Below are 15,413 nucleotides of genomic sequence, written 5' to 3'. Positions count from 1 at the left end.
TTTCCCATACGCGATTTTCGTACGATCGCCTGGGCCGCTATGAGCGCGAAGCAGATCTCGAAACGGCCATGGCCCTTATTTCAATTATTAAAAAGCATGAAAATTTATTTACCCTCGTGCAATGAAATATGTCCTTTATGTCCTATTTGGCTATTTTTAACAATAGGTACTTTTGTTTTTTTTTGGGTTTTGTTTATTTTTTTAGATGTATTATTTGTCAAGGATTACAATAATGCAAAAAGTTTTAACCGCAATTTATTATTTAGAAAGTTATGATAAATTTAAAATTGTGACTTGCCAGCAATTTTTACCTAGGAAAATATGACATATTTCGAGATTTTTGTACTTGTTGGATGAGGTAGGACTGATGACGAATTAGATTTAACGACAAGATATTACTAAATTTTTAAAACGTGTGCAAACCGAAAATGTGTTTACGGCTTTTTTGGTTTTGTTATTGTTTTTTGTTTATTATTTGTCAAGGATTACAGTAATGCGAAAAGTTTTAACCGCAATTTATTATTTAGAAAGAGTGTAGAATAATAGCTGCCCCCCACCCGATTTTTTATATATTTTTTTTTGATAGAGGGCAAGATGGGGATTACTTTAATTTTCATTTTATTTTGGCGAAAATGAATATTAACAAAGATATGCATTTTTAAACATTGGCCTTTTGCAGTGAATTTTCCCTAGGACGATTCTTTAAATTAATAGATTTTAGTGCGTTGTGGATAACGTGGCGCTGATGACGAAAAAGAAAATGTGGAAATGCAAAACATACTAACTTTCTTTTTTATTTCGGGTATTTTCGCCGTATTTCAATGCATTTTAGGGGTTTTAGCGGGGATAATTGGTTAGGTTATTTATATTATTAGGTTGGATTAATATCGGGTTGACGATACTTGATGCGTCAGGCTTGGTGCTGTCCTCTAGGTTGCGTTATAGATGGCCCATAGCTTTTTTTTAGTATGGGGTTGGGGAGGCGCCGCGCGCCCCCAGCGCTCGAGCGAAGCGAGTGCGCGGCGCCGTCAGCCGCCAATACTTAGAATACATTCGACATTGTATAAGTCAACATCATACAGACGACATATAATATGACATAGTATGGTTAAAAAAAGGCTAAAATGCGTTGAAATACCGGAAAAATCCCCAACCCTTAAAAGTTAGTACTGTTTTGTATTTCAGCCTTTTTCTTTTTCGTCATCCGTCCTACTTTATCCAAAAAGTATTAAAATCTAGTAATTTAAAGAATCGTCCTCGTCAACAGTCCTACCTCATCCAACACATACAGAAATCTCGAAATATGTCGTATTTTCCGTTGTAAAAATTGCTAGCAAGTAGAAATTTTACATTGATCATATCTTTTTAAATAATAACTTGCGGTTAAAACTTTTTGCATTACTGTAATCCTTGACAAATAGCAAACCAAAAAAAAACCAAAAAAACAAAAAAAACAAAAGTACCTATTGTTAAAAAATCCCTATTATTTAGCGAATGTTACCTTGCGTGCGGACAGGAAATTACAAAGGCTTAATGGAAATACACCAAAATTAATTTAACCATAAGAATATAAAATAATTTACAGTTTAATAAAAAGCATCATGCCTACCTTTAGTGAATTCTGGCTTGAAGGATTTATCATAAAATACAAAGATTTATACTATTAAATAAGCTATTAATTAAACTAATACACCGACCGAATTTATCCTGTTCTATCGCTTAGCAGAGAAAAGTAAAATGGCTACGACGGTACGTACGGCGCGGCGTCACTTTCGTTGGGGATAGACTCGTTGTTGTTAATTTTTAGAAGCGACATATGGTGTAATAGGCTAGTTAAGATACTCGTCCAATGATTGACAGGGCACGGGTTCGAGTCTGGGCATTGAAGTTCGAGGAATGTTATTTTCATTTTTGGTGTTAATTTGTTGAGGTTACAGTATTAAATGGTCAATAATTATTTATTAAAACGATTACATTGTTTCTCTGTATTTTTTATTTTATAAGAGTAATTTTTAATTTTAATTTCTTTAATCAAATTAATTTTATACTCATTTTTAAATATATAAATTTTATACGTGATTTGCACTAATTATGTTTAGTAATTTATTTTGATATCTTTTTTTTAAGCATTGTTCTATTAGACTCTATACAAAAAGGCATATTTTCGCGGGAAATACCGGGTACCTCAGCTAATGTACTATATTTACAAGATGGAGTGATACATTACAAAAGGTAAATTCCGTGGTATATCTTTCGTTCACGCCTAGATCACGTGTAAATTGAATTAATTAATTTGATTTCATGTTGTAACCCAAATCAACACGTGTAGCTCACGTGTCAATTTACACTAATTTCATTTCGTGTATGGTAACCCAAAGCAACACGCGTATATGACGTGTAAATTTACACTAATTTAATTTCGTGTATGGTAACCCAAATCAATACGCGTAGATCACGTGTAAATTTACGCTAATTTAATTACGTGTATGGTAACCCAAAGCAACACGTGTAGAACACATGCGTATATTGTGAACACGTGTATTCCATTACCAAATATCCATGAAATTTACACGTGGCTTTGCTACCTGGGAATGCAATGTAATTTTTACGTAAAAGATTTAACTCAGTTAAACAATAAATATGATACAATGACCTGGATCTTTGTCAGAAAAGAAACTTGAGTCTGCAGTCTGGAGGATAAAGAATGTAATATTCTAGCATTGGCTTGCTAAAAGGGAGCCTACATGTATTATATTATTGATTTTAACTGGTTTTCATTAAAGAATGCAATAAATTTATTGTCTTGGAATAAATGGAGGCTGTTTCGAAAAACTACCATCTGAATCAACTGAAGGAAAATAAATTGCCAATACTGTGCTACCTGAGACAAAGTCTTAAAAACTGTTATTTGGAAACAGCCATACCTGTGTCTGTTTTGTATCCAGAGTAATGAGAATAATAATCTAATTATGGATTTAAGAACACTAATTAAAATAAATGTAGGGTGCGAGCTCCTAATTCGGGACACTTTTTGTAAAACGCTTTTGGAAATAAATATTCAACATAAACCTGGGAAATAAAAGGCTTAACGTGCAGAAAAACTCTTCATTGAGAAGTAAACGAAATTTCAAACGGCTCACATGAAAATTGAATTTATTTGAAGACAAACAATAAAAAGGCGTACTTTCCTTCATTGAAAATCAACAAAAATAAATGGCATGGCACTACAGATGGTTTGGGGAATAAGCTTTAGTTCAAATTTTATTCAGTTTACAAATTAACTGGTATGTGGGTAAGAAAAATTAGATTATTTACTATTTAAATAACATTTAAGGCGCCTATTATTGGTACAAATTTTCATCAATTAATGGAAATAAAAAAAAACGGTATGCTGAGCCCAATTCGGGACGCCCTCTATTAATGTAGGGTAATAATAATTTTTTACCATCTTGGCCACTCTCAACCCAATGTGACCATTTTTGACCATGTTGATCACTACCATCGCAAACTGACCATTTTTGACCATGTTGATCACTACCATCGCAAACTGACCATTTTTGACCATGTTGATCACTACCATCGCAAACGGACCACTTTTGACCATGTCGATCACTACCATCGCAAACTGACAATTTTTGACTATCTAAGCCACCCCCAACGCAAACTGACCGTTGTGGACCTTCTTGACCACTCCTACCCCTAATTGACCAGTTTTGGACCATCTTGACCACTCCTACCTCAAATTGAAAATTTTTGACCATCTTGACCACTCCTACCCCAAATTGACCATTTTTGACCATCTTGACCACTCCTACCCCAAACTGATAATTTTTGACCATATTGAATACTCCCAGTTCAAACTGGCCAGTTTTGTTCATTTGAACCAATTTTCACTTTGAAAGACCGTTTATACCTATGTTTCACCCTTACGAAAATGACTTGGTCCAATTTTGATCAAGCTATAACCTGAAGGGATCAAATAAGGACCAACTATTTCTTGATCAAATAATCTTTATTAAATTTGTATCCAAACAAATCTTTTAACTAAGAATGGGATTCATTTGGTTCAAACTTTGATTCACTATTTTCGTAAGAGCACATAGGCATGACTTAAAAATTTCATGATTTTGCCAAGGGGGATCCTTTGATGCCCTTGAAATTACCGTATAAAATTCCATAAGGAATATCTGAATTCCATCCGCTGTGTCCCGAATTAGGCTCCTTTGTCCCGAATTGGGAACCCCTACATGCGTTGTTAATTGGGCTCTCATTTTAAATTGAAATAATTTTCTTATGAAATTTAAACATTATTACACCAAGAAACATTTATCGTCGATCCTCAAAGTATTAATTTACCAAAAACATCACGTGTTTAAAAGAAAATGCCTCTTTGTAATAAGTGTCGCGAATTAGGAGCTCCCACCCTACATTATACATTACATAAAGTCAATAACTATAAACACTGAAGTATTCTTCAAATATTTTCCAAAAGTCACGTATCTTCCTATAAAATATTCTATGAAGATATAATCATGACAGCGCTGTTTTTGAAGACTATTAAAATTTAGTCATTACGGATACAACTTTTAAAGAACAGAAATAAATATTATTATGCTGAAGCTCAAGCAAACTTCGAAACTCAATTTTAAAGTGAATATGTTTATAGTTTATTTTACTTTCAATACAATAGTTCTTTTTATGAAGTAACGTGGCCTTCTTGTAGTGGCGTAGCTAAAGGGCCAGGGGCCCGGTGCAAAAACAAATGGGCCCCTAACCAATATGTTTCCAAAAAAAATAGATAATGAAAAATCTTTTATTTTTCTATTTAAAATTTTTTTAAATGATAACTTACAATCTTTTGCGCGCTTTAATGTTTGCAAATAACTTTTAATTATTTTTAGTTTGCTGAAAGATCTTTCAGCTGTTGCAGAAGTTACAGGTATAGTGTGAAATAATAACATTGCAGTAAACACTTCTGTAACGTCACATTCAAGAACTCCGAATTTCCTTATAATTGTTGAACCGTCCACGGTTCGGTTAATTCAGGTAGAAGCAAATGGTAAACATTGAGAAATTGAAGCGAAAAATGTGGTCTTATTATATCAGAATATTTTAACTGAAATTGATCACATTTTTGTAATAAAACGGTTTCGTCGATATCTACTAAAACTTTGGCGTGAGAAAATCAAACGTGTTACATATTTCTCTCATACCAGTAAATCGCCACTCTACGTGAGATATCAAAATATCTAACACATTATGGAAAATGGTCACTTTAAAAATATCTTCCATTTTTTCGAATCGGTTGTCAGAAGCTAATTCATCAAAATGTTTTTTACTTTTCTCCGCCGTTTTACTTGAAATTGGGGATCAATATCATATTTTTCTGCAGTTTCAGTTAGCGGCGTGACGAAGCGTCGAAGTATTCACGTTACATAAATACGTGCATTTCCCGAATTTTTCCACAGTATAGCCTAGGTTTAGGGGCCCCCATGGCGCTATGGGGCCCCAGTGCATCGCACCGCCCAGCCCTATGATAGCTACGCCACTGCCTTCTTGTTTAAATGTGGCTCTTACGTCAAAGTCTCTCACTTTGACAAGCCTACGAGCGCGCACTACAATCGCCAGAGGAATATAGGTTTTTCTAGCGCGCGTACAAATCGCTCGTGCGAAGAATACACTAATAAAGCTGTGACGTAAGAGCTACATATTCTATTTCATACTTTTCATTTATTTTATTTTATAGAAACATCTATTATAATGTTTTAATTAAAATACAGTTTATAAGAAAACGTATAAATCATTATAATCAGAAAGATATGAAAGCTTAAGTTTAAAGTAATCTTGACCTTCTTTCATTGTTTTTATTTGACATAAATTGAAGGTTTATATCTTTATCACAGTTTTTATAGTAGGATAAGAAAGATTTATGTACAAACTTAGTTTTTAAAAAATATATAATTAACCTCATAATTAAAATAATTTTATCAATTGCATTTTCAATCCTGGCTGTTACTATTAACATTTTAAAACTTGAATTATTTACGTGGTCCATTCTTTCATTTACTTATGATTCCATTTCGACGATAAGGTGAAGATTTTAGAAGTTTCAGCTGTGTGTATAAAACAACACCATTATTTCCTCGCCATGTTTTGAAATACATTTTCCATTCACACTCTTTCCTATTTTAAAAGATATTAAATAATTAATTTAATATCTTTTATTTTAAAACTTATTAAATAATGTACCTTTTATAATTTTCACGGCAATGACAATCAAAACGGGATATTAAAAGATCTTTTTGCCTACAGCAGACGACGGGCGGCGACACACGTCTGGTGTAGGATTATCACCATCCGCGAGTAGGACGTGTTTGTATGAAGTAGAACTCTTGAATGGCGTGGAATGAGATATCGTGAATAAACAGAAGTGGAATACTTCTCCCGAAAGAATATATTATGTACTTCTGCTAGTTGCCAATTTTAGCAAAATCCTCATGGTACAAGAAATTTCACTTTAAAATCTCAAAATCCGTTTCTTATTTCTGAAATCATTTTGAGATTCAAAATCCCGGGCACAAATTTGGCAAATGTCGGAACCCTCGCGTTAAACATTTTACCTTAAAGTCAAATGAGAGATGGTTTTTTTGCCTTCTATTATTTAATAATTACAAAAATCTGAAAACATGATAACAAACTTTTTGGGAGTAAGAAAAATTAAGGTATCAATTTCATACTCGCGAAAAATAAAGGTTCAATCTTTGTTAGTGTTAGTCAAGATATCTTTTCCATACGAATGTTTTGTATTTTCTGATAAAAGGCATCTTTAAAATTTTGTATGTTTATTGTGCATATTATGGCACGCCAAACGGCACAAAATTATAAACCGTCTGGTGGAGAGATGCTTTTCTCTCGTGGGGAGATGTCTTAGTCTCGTGGGGAGATGTCTTATTCTCATGGGGAGATGTCTTAGTCTCGTGGGGAGATGTCTTAGTGTCGTGGGGAGATGTCTTAGTCTCGTGGGGAGATCTTTTAGTCTCGTGGGGAGATGTCGAAGTCTCGTGGGGAGATGTCTTATTCTCATGGGGAGATGTCTTAGTCTCGTGGGGAGATGTCTTAGTCTCGTGGGGAGATGTCTTAGTGTCGTGGGGAGATGTCTTAGTCTCGTGGGGAGATCTTTTAGTCTCGTGGGGAGATCTTTTAGTCTCGTGGGGAGATGTCGAAGTCTCGTGGGGAGATGTCTTAGTCTCGTGGGGAGATGTCTTATTCTCATGGGGAGATGTCTTAGTCTCGTGGGGAGATGTCTTAGTCTCGTGGGGAGATGTCTTAGTGTCGTGGGGAGATGTCTTAGTCTCGTGGGGAGATCTTTTAGTCTCGTGGGGAGATGTCGAAGTCTCGTGGGGAGATGTCTTAGTCTCGTGGGGAGATGTCTTATTCTCATGGGGAGATGTCTTATTCTCATGGGGAGATGTCTTAGTCTCGTGGGGAGATGTCTTAGTCTCGTGGGGAGATGTCTTAGTCTCGTGGGGAGATGTCTTAGTGTCGTGGGGAGATGTCTTAGTCTCGTGGGGAGATCTTTTAGTCTCGTGGGGAGATGTCGAAGTCTCGTGGGAAGATGTCTTAGTCTCGTGGGGATACGTCTTAGTCTCGTGTGGAGATGTCTTAGTCTCGTGGGGAGATGTCTTAGTCTCGTGGGGAGATGTCGAAGTCTCGTGGGGAGATGTCTTAGTCTCGTGGGGAGATGTCTTAGTCTCGTGGGGAGCTGCCTTTGAAAAAAGCACCGGGGCGACGCCCTGCCCCGCCCTGGCCCGACTACACCACTGGGATCCACTCCGGGTCCTACGGTGTGATTGAAGCGACTTGTGTCATTTTGCAAAAGACTATTAGATACTGACTTTAACACTTACGCGTCGTTTAACTCTTATGTTTTTGACATTTTAACAGTTATTGACCCCCCCCCCAGTTTACAAAACTAGTGGGAGAGGCCGACCCCGGCGGACTCCGCTAAGTTTTAGTAAAGTCAAATCGGTGGATATTCCGACAATGGAACCTTCTGATTTATATGGGGATGATATTAAAGCGAAGTCAATAAACCAAAAATCTCCAGCTTTAATAAAATTTTGTTCAGCCAAAATTTTAAGTATCGTGACGTTTTTGCAGTAGCGGATACAGACAAAACTCAAAGGGGGCGGTATTATGTTATGGGTGTAATAGCAAATCATCAAGTCATATACAAAGCCTAAGAAAAACCCGCGTCAAGGGGGGGGGGGCACCACTGCGCCTCTATTCTAAATCCGCCACTGGAGGTTTTTGTCGAATTGGCATATGTGATAATACTTTATCTACTCGGTTAGTGACTGAGCAAGTCGTAAGCAGACAATGCCTGTTTTGCAGGGCCGGATTAAGCCATTTTTTGAGCTCCTGCACGTGTTTATTCCTCGTTTGTCTTCAAAGTAGTGTTCAGTGGAAACTTAAGGCAGTGGGGCAAACCGATGGCATTTTTTTTGTAAATATTAGGGGTGATATAATATTTAAAAACGCCAGGCGACGCGAGGGAATACTCAGCGACCCCAAACGAAACCTTGGGCGTTGGGCGCTTCCAATCATCCCTTAAAAATATATTATCGGAGTTTTAAATTCATGTTATCGGCGCCTCTTAAAATCGTTAAGAAATCGGGCGTGGCAGTGGGAGAGTGACCAGTTTCAAACTTTTCCGGATCAATTTATTAATTTAATCGAAGGGGGTTAGTGGCTTATCTGCCCCTTAGTTTATCTGATCGGGTATGATCATGTTTCTTTATCAGAATTATTTATCTGAACAGTTACCGATTTTTAAAACAGATACAAATTAAAAAACAGATACCAATCGAATGACGTAAAATTGTTCAGATAAGCACTAACTGGTAACTGTTATCTGTAGATTGTTAAAAAAAAATCGATAATCTCCACACTGATCGGATACAGAATATTGCAGTTTATCTGTTTTGTGCTAGAAGCGCTAGGGGCGTGGTAAACCAAGGCAAAAATCGTTCTAGTTACTTTCTGATTTCTATGATCATCCCACTCTAATTTTTCAGTATATTTTGTTTTGTTGATGCATCATATACATAGAAGTCTAATCTGTCTTACGCAGACCGAAAAAATAATATTTCAAATCTTAAGGGGGAAGAGTACCGTTGGGAGTTTCGAATCTTTGACACTAGATGTCACTAAGACAGACGCTGTTTTCCTACTACCTAATAACATTCTAGTTTAGCTAAAATATTGTTTTTGGTATATTCCAAGGATGGTTCAAATACAAAAAGTTAACTAGTACAATCGTCAAAGGTGTTTCAAAAGGTGTTTCAAAAGGTTATGCCAAAATGTTAAGGAGTTGTAGGGGGTAAATTGAGAAGTATGCCTGATTTTCCCCCATTTTCCTACGATGAGTTAAAAGAGCGCAAAAAATGAGAAATATAATAAATTAAAAGTGTAATATAGTAAATTTAACGTGAAATATAATAAATTAAACGGGAAATATAATAAATTAAACGTGAAATATAATAAATTAAACGGGAAATATAATAAATTAAACGTGAAATATAATAAATTAAACGTGAAATATAATGAATTAAACGGAAAATATAATAAATTAAACCGGAAATATAATAAATGCTTAAATTTTAGAACATGGTTAAATAACTGGTATCAAACTACTAACAAGGAGAGTACCCGAGGTGTTTATTGCCGATTTAGTTCAAAGTCGGCCGTAATGTGGACCTATATGAGATATGAAATTTCCCAAAAGGAGACGTTGCACTACCCATTCGATTTGCCATGGCAACCGAAAATGTTTTTGACCACTTACAACCAAAATAAGATTTTTCCCTTATTTTACCCAAAATTTGTTACAAATTTACCCTAAAAATGTTTCAATTTACCCAAAATTTGTTACAAATTTACCCTAAAAATGTTTCAATTTACCCAAAATTTGTTACAAATTTACCCTAAAAATGTTTCAATTTACCCAAAATTTGTTACAAATTTACCCTAAAAATGTTTCAATTTACCCAAACTTGATGAAATTTACCTAAATGTGGTACAAATTACACATTTCGTGATTTTCTAAATTTTCGTAGCTGGGACCCTGTGAAACCGAGAAAATCCCATGCTTTTTTAAATGGAGATTTTATTGTTTTAAGTGATCAAAAACATTTTCGGTTGCTATAGCAAAACGAATGGTTAGTGCAACGTCTCCTTTTGGGAAATTTCATATCTCATATAGGTCTACATTACGCCCGACTTTGAACAAAATCGGCCATAAACACCTCGGGTACTCTCCTTGTAAGTGTAACTGTACCATACATCTAGACGAACTAGACGAAGAACAGCCAGTTTTATTCGAAGAAAAAAAGCCGAAATAATATTGTAATTTCGTCTTTGTCGGTAAGAACTTGGAACTTTGTCGTACTGTAGGTCGAGCCTTTTAAACGCGGGCACATCACGCGTACACGAAGTCTCGAAGTCGCTCGTCGTCGGAATAGTTTTGGTGGGAGGCACGACAGCATTCAGAGAGAGAAATTAAGTGACGCCATCAATCGATTTTTAGTTTCCCTCCGAATCTGATGCGGCTCGAGCCACTTATTGGCGGGCCCAAGCCTATATCTGCGACATTAATGAGACTTTTAATGTAGTACGCTCACGTGCCCATCTTCTACTTCTTTAGTTTTCTGGGTCGCTGCTGCTTCGGCGGGAAAGAGACCGAACAGGGTCGTTTACTCACCACGAGCCAGACTGCCTCCCGGAGCCAGACTGCCTCCCGGAGCCAAAACCCTTTCAACTACAAAAGGTCCAATTTTGGAGATATTCAGTTATTGGTCTTTAGTCTTCATCAATTTGGTTTTTGGATAAAATATGGTGCTAATAAAGAGAGTAGTATTTTAATAACTGTAAATTAATTTGGAATTTTTATTTTTATTGGGAAATAGGAATAACTTGGAGAATTTTATTATTTTTACAGTGGCACTATTAAAGGCCTAGGTTTTCTTCCGACTGTCACCCTTTAAGTTTACTTCCCGCCAAACAAATACACTGGTGGTAGGCCACCCACAGAACACGTTGGCCTACCACCAGGGTATTTGTTTGGAAGGAAAGTAAATTTAAAGGGTGACAGGCAGAAGTATACCTAGGCCTTTAAGTATTTGATATTTAAATACGTGTAAATTAACGTTCATTATATAGTCTTTGAAAATAGGAATATAAATATGTTTTAGAAAAAAAACCCAGTATTTGAAAAATATATTTAAGCAATAAATTATGGCGTTATTAAAATAATAATATATTAATTAGTGCACATTAATAATAGTTAGGAAGTTAATTTACTATGGAAGGTTGGAATAAATTAAAAATGTGTTTTATAATGAAACCTAGTGATGAGGAATTATTTATAGCATAATAAATTTATTTTAATAAATTAAAGACAATAATAATAATAATAATCAAAATCAGCTATGCTAATACCAAGATTATTCAACAATACCAAGACACCACCCAAGTCATCTGCCAACTTTTAGCACCTTTAGTTCTGGTTAACTAATAATTATAACATATTTGCATTATTCATCTTAATTGGGGTAAATTAATGTTTTTTTTAATTTAATTTAACATGGGAAATAGGATCAAAGAAATATTAAAACCACTAATTGGAAAAAATGTAGAATTTTAAATTAAAAAAACGCTATTAAAGGGGAACGGTCAAGCTTTAAACAGTTAGATAGCCCTATAGCCCATTAAAAACTAAAATGTATGGCGAAAGCTGCATCAAAAAATATTGAGTGGTTAATTTTTAATAAAATAAAGAAATTTCGGGAAATCGAAAAGCGCGCGTCCGCCGCGACACCTGGTGAGAAGTCGGTGAGACAGAAAAACAACGTAAAAGCGCGCTGCTGAAGACGCGAAAAATATGTTTTGCACGCGCGGCGCGTTCCAGTTATAAGAGACCTAAGCCTAAATTGCGCGATTTTAAAAGTTAGGATAGTTCGCAAATCGCTCATACGGGGTTAGGGGCGCTGGCGGCAGCCCCTGAGATGGCGGCGAAAATTCAAACCCAAACACCTGGCGTTATTTTTCGTTTCAACTTTTTGGGCCAAAAGCTATTTTTCTAGACAAAAAAGGGTACGTGTTAGTATTTTGAACGTCTTGTTAATCTTTTGATACGGAAATAATGCCATATTTGGAAAAGCTTGGCCGTTCCCATTTAAAAATTTTGTATTTTAATCAGTGCTAATTACGGGTTTTATTTTTATTTTATTTGCAATATGAAATAACAACGAAGTAAAGATGTTTTAGAATAGAACCAGGTAATTGGCAAATACACGAATTTTATTGTACAATATGGCTCTGTTAAAAATATTATAAATTTAATATATTTATTTTAAATTTTAATTAGTTAATTAACGATTAACGCTCTTTAGTTTAGTTGATCATCGAAAATATGGACAAAATGCCTTATAAAGCAAATTCCATATTACAATTAAATAAAGTGTTAATAAAATTTAATATTATAAGTTTTAATTAATGCTTGTTAACAATGTTTAAGAATAAAACCCAGTTATTAACAATTAAACTAATTTTAAAACCAAAACATTAAAAATACCATAATAAAACCATATTCTAAAATTACTAAATACTGATATTACTAAATAAATAATGATATTAATAAATAAATAATGTTTTTATTAAATAAATTATGATATTACTAAATAAATAATATTATTACTAAATAAATAATGATGTTATTAAATAAATAATGATATTACTAAATAAATAATTATGTTTCTAAATAAATAATGATATTAATTAAAAAATAATGATTTTACTAAATAAATAGTGATATTAATTAATAAATAATGATTTTACTAAATAAATAGTGATATTAATTAATAAATAATGATATTACTAAATAAATAGTGATATTAATTATTAAATAATGATATTACTAAATAAATAATGATATTACTAAATTAATAATGATATTACTAAATTAAAAATGATATTACTAAATTAATAATGGTATTACTAAATTAATAATGATATTACTAAATTAATAATGATATTACTAAATTAATAATGATATTCATATTTAAAAAATGATATTACTAATGAAAACTCTTGAACATTCATAGTGTTAAAGAAATAAATACTATATTAACTCAACATATCCTCCAAATGTCGTTTACCAGGTTTGGCCATTCGACAAGCGAGTGCGGTGGTACGATACACTAAAAAAAAGTCCAAGTTGGCAAGTGAGGTCGGATGCGTTTCACGTTTCTGCAACGCCAAAAAATGTTAGGATTAACTTTCTCGAAAAGTCGGTTCGCGCGCAGTTATGGAATTTGATTTCGTAGGTTGGCCACGAATGACTGCCCTCTACCAGTCGGCGTCTTGGCTTTCCTTATTAAGAAAACTAAATATTAACTTAGAAGTAATGTGGTCGACCAGAATCGTGACGGTATCACACCGAATTGCGTTACTTACAAATTGGCAACGAACAAAGTCGAAATTACACTTATAACGACAATTTTTTTTGTTTGGCTATATACAGTTGGTGAAAATAAACTATTATTTAGTTGAATCAAGGCGACTATAAGCCGCATTCACACTTTTCCTTGATAATAGAGAGTTGCAACAAACCCTTTTCTAGGCGTTTACGCGAACGTCTGCAACTTTCAGGAGATTGGTAGACGTTCGCGTAGACGCCTAGTAAAGGATTAGCTGAAAATCTCTGTGGGTTCAAATCGATTCCAAACGTATCGAAAAAATGTGTGAAGCTGGTTAAATCGTTTTCAACCGATTCAAACCGTTTTCTTCCGCTTACGTGTGAAAGTAGCTAGTATCGAACCAACTTTAATCGTGAAAGGCTCGTAAAATATGAGAAGCAAATTATACTAAAAATAAATTGCGCATATTCAAACTCGACTTTAATAAACAAATACAATTAAAAATGCATAATATTGGATCCAATTACAAGGTCTAAATTTGAACAAATTTATTGGATCCAAATAGAATTGGATTCACACGAGATGTGTCTTGATTTCAGTTGGATCCGATTTTGGACATTGGATCAAGTAATTTTTGTAAGGGGTGTTTAGCCAAGAAATTTTATAAAAAGCAAATAATTTTAAAATTTTAATAATAAAGCAAAAAAGGATATGTGAATTGAACAAAAATGAATGTTTTACAGCTTAGGACTATGATGAGACGACTTTTAACGTCATTATCAATCTTACCAAAAGCCTATCATAAGGTCCCCATAGGCAAAGGTCTAGGTCAAATTTTTTACGATCACATACCCGTTATTAAGAGGTAGGTATTCAAAATCTGCACCTCCTAGTGGCTACGTCCTCAACTAGGTAATTCCCCAAATGAATTTCGCGCGTTGCGTGATGAATGCGCGCAAGCCGTGCGCGAATGTTTTTAAACATAGAACCACCGTAGCCAAGGCTTATTAACAATTTTATCACTTTCAAACTTAAAATTAACACTTACAAGGAGAGTACCCGAGGTGTTTATTGCCAATTTTGTTCAAAGTCGGGCGTAATGTAGACCTATATGAAATATGAAATTTCCCTAAAGGAGACGTTGCACTACCCATTCGATTTGCTATGGCAACCGAAAATGTTTTTGATCACTTAAAACAATAAAATCTCCATTAATACGAAAATTTTTAAAAATTTTTAAAATCACGAAATGTGTAATTTGGACCACATTTAGGTAAATTTCATCAAGTTTGGGTAAATTGAAATATTTTTAGGGTAAATTTGTAACAAATTTTGGGTAAAATAAGGAAAAAATCTTATTTTGGTTGTAAGTGGTCAAAAACATTTTCGGTTGCCATGGCAAATCGAATGGGTAGTGCAACGTCTCCTTTTGGGAAATTTCATATCTCATATAGGTCTACATTACGGCCGACTTTGAACTAAATCGGCAATAAACACCTCGGGTACTCTCCTTGTTAGCGTTGCAAAATGATTCATTAGAACCTAAAAGTGGCTTTTAGAAATAAGAGAAAGTTCTTGTTTCTGAACGTATTTATTTTTCAAATTTGAGATTTAGACGCGTTTTGTGTGGAATTTGTCAACCCGAGCGCGGCTGCTCTACCAAGTAAGAGAATATTTTAAAGGTAGAAATTTTGAAAAAGAAGATGGCGCTACTGCCCTATCGTCGTACGTCCATTTTCTTCTCTCCAGGACAACGCCGTTAACATGGGCCCCTTTGGTAGACCTTTGCTTAAGGGGACCTTATGATAGGCTTGTGATCTTACCAAGAGGAAATTGGGGAGAGTGTAGCTCTTCGCCGAACGAGCGCGTCGCCTTGTTTGAGGGGCAAAAAAATCCTCAAGAATAGCTGTCGCCCCCCCTCCCGCAGAAGCCTCT

The sequence above is a fragment of the Leiobunum rupestre genome, chromosome 5, assembly GCF_980474605.1.
Source record: "Leiobunum rupestre chromosome 5, qqLeiRupe1.1.hap1, whole genome shotgun sequence".
Lineage (NCBI taxonomy): Eukaryota > Metazoa > Arthropoda > Arachnida > Opiliones > Sclerosomatidae > Leiobunum > Leiobunum rupestre.
Note: the sequence above shows the minus strand (reverse complement) of the source record.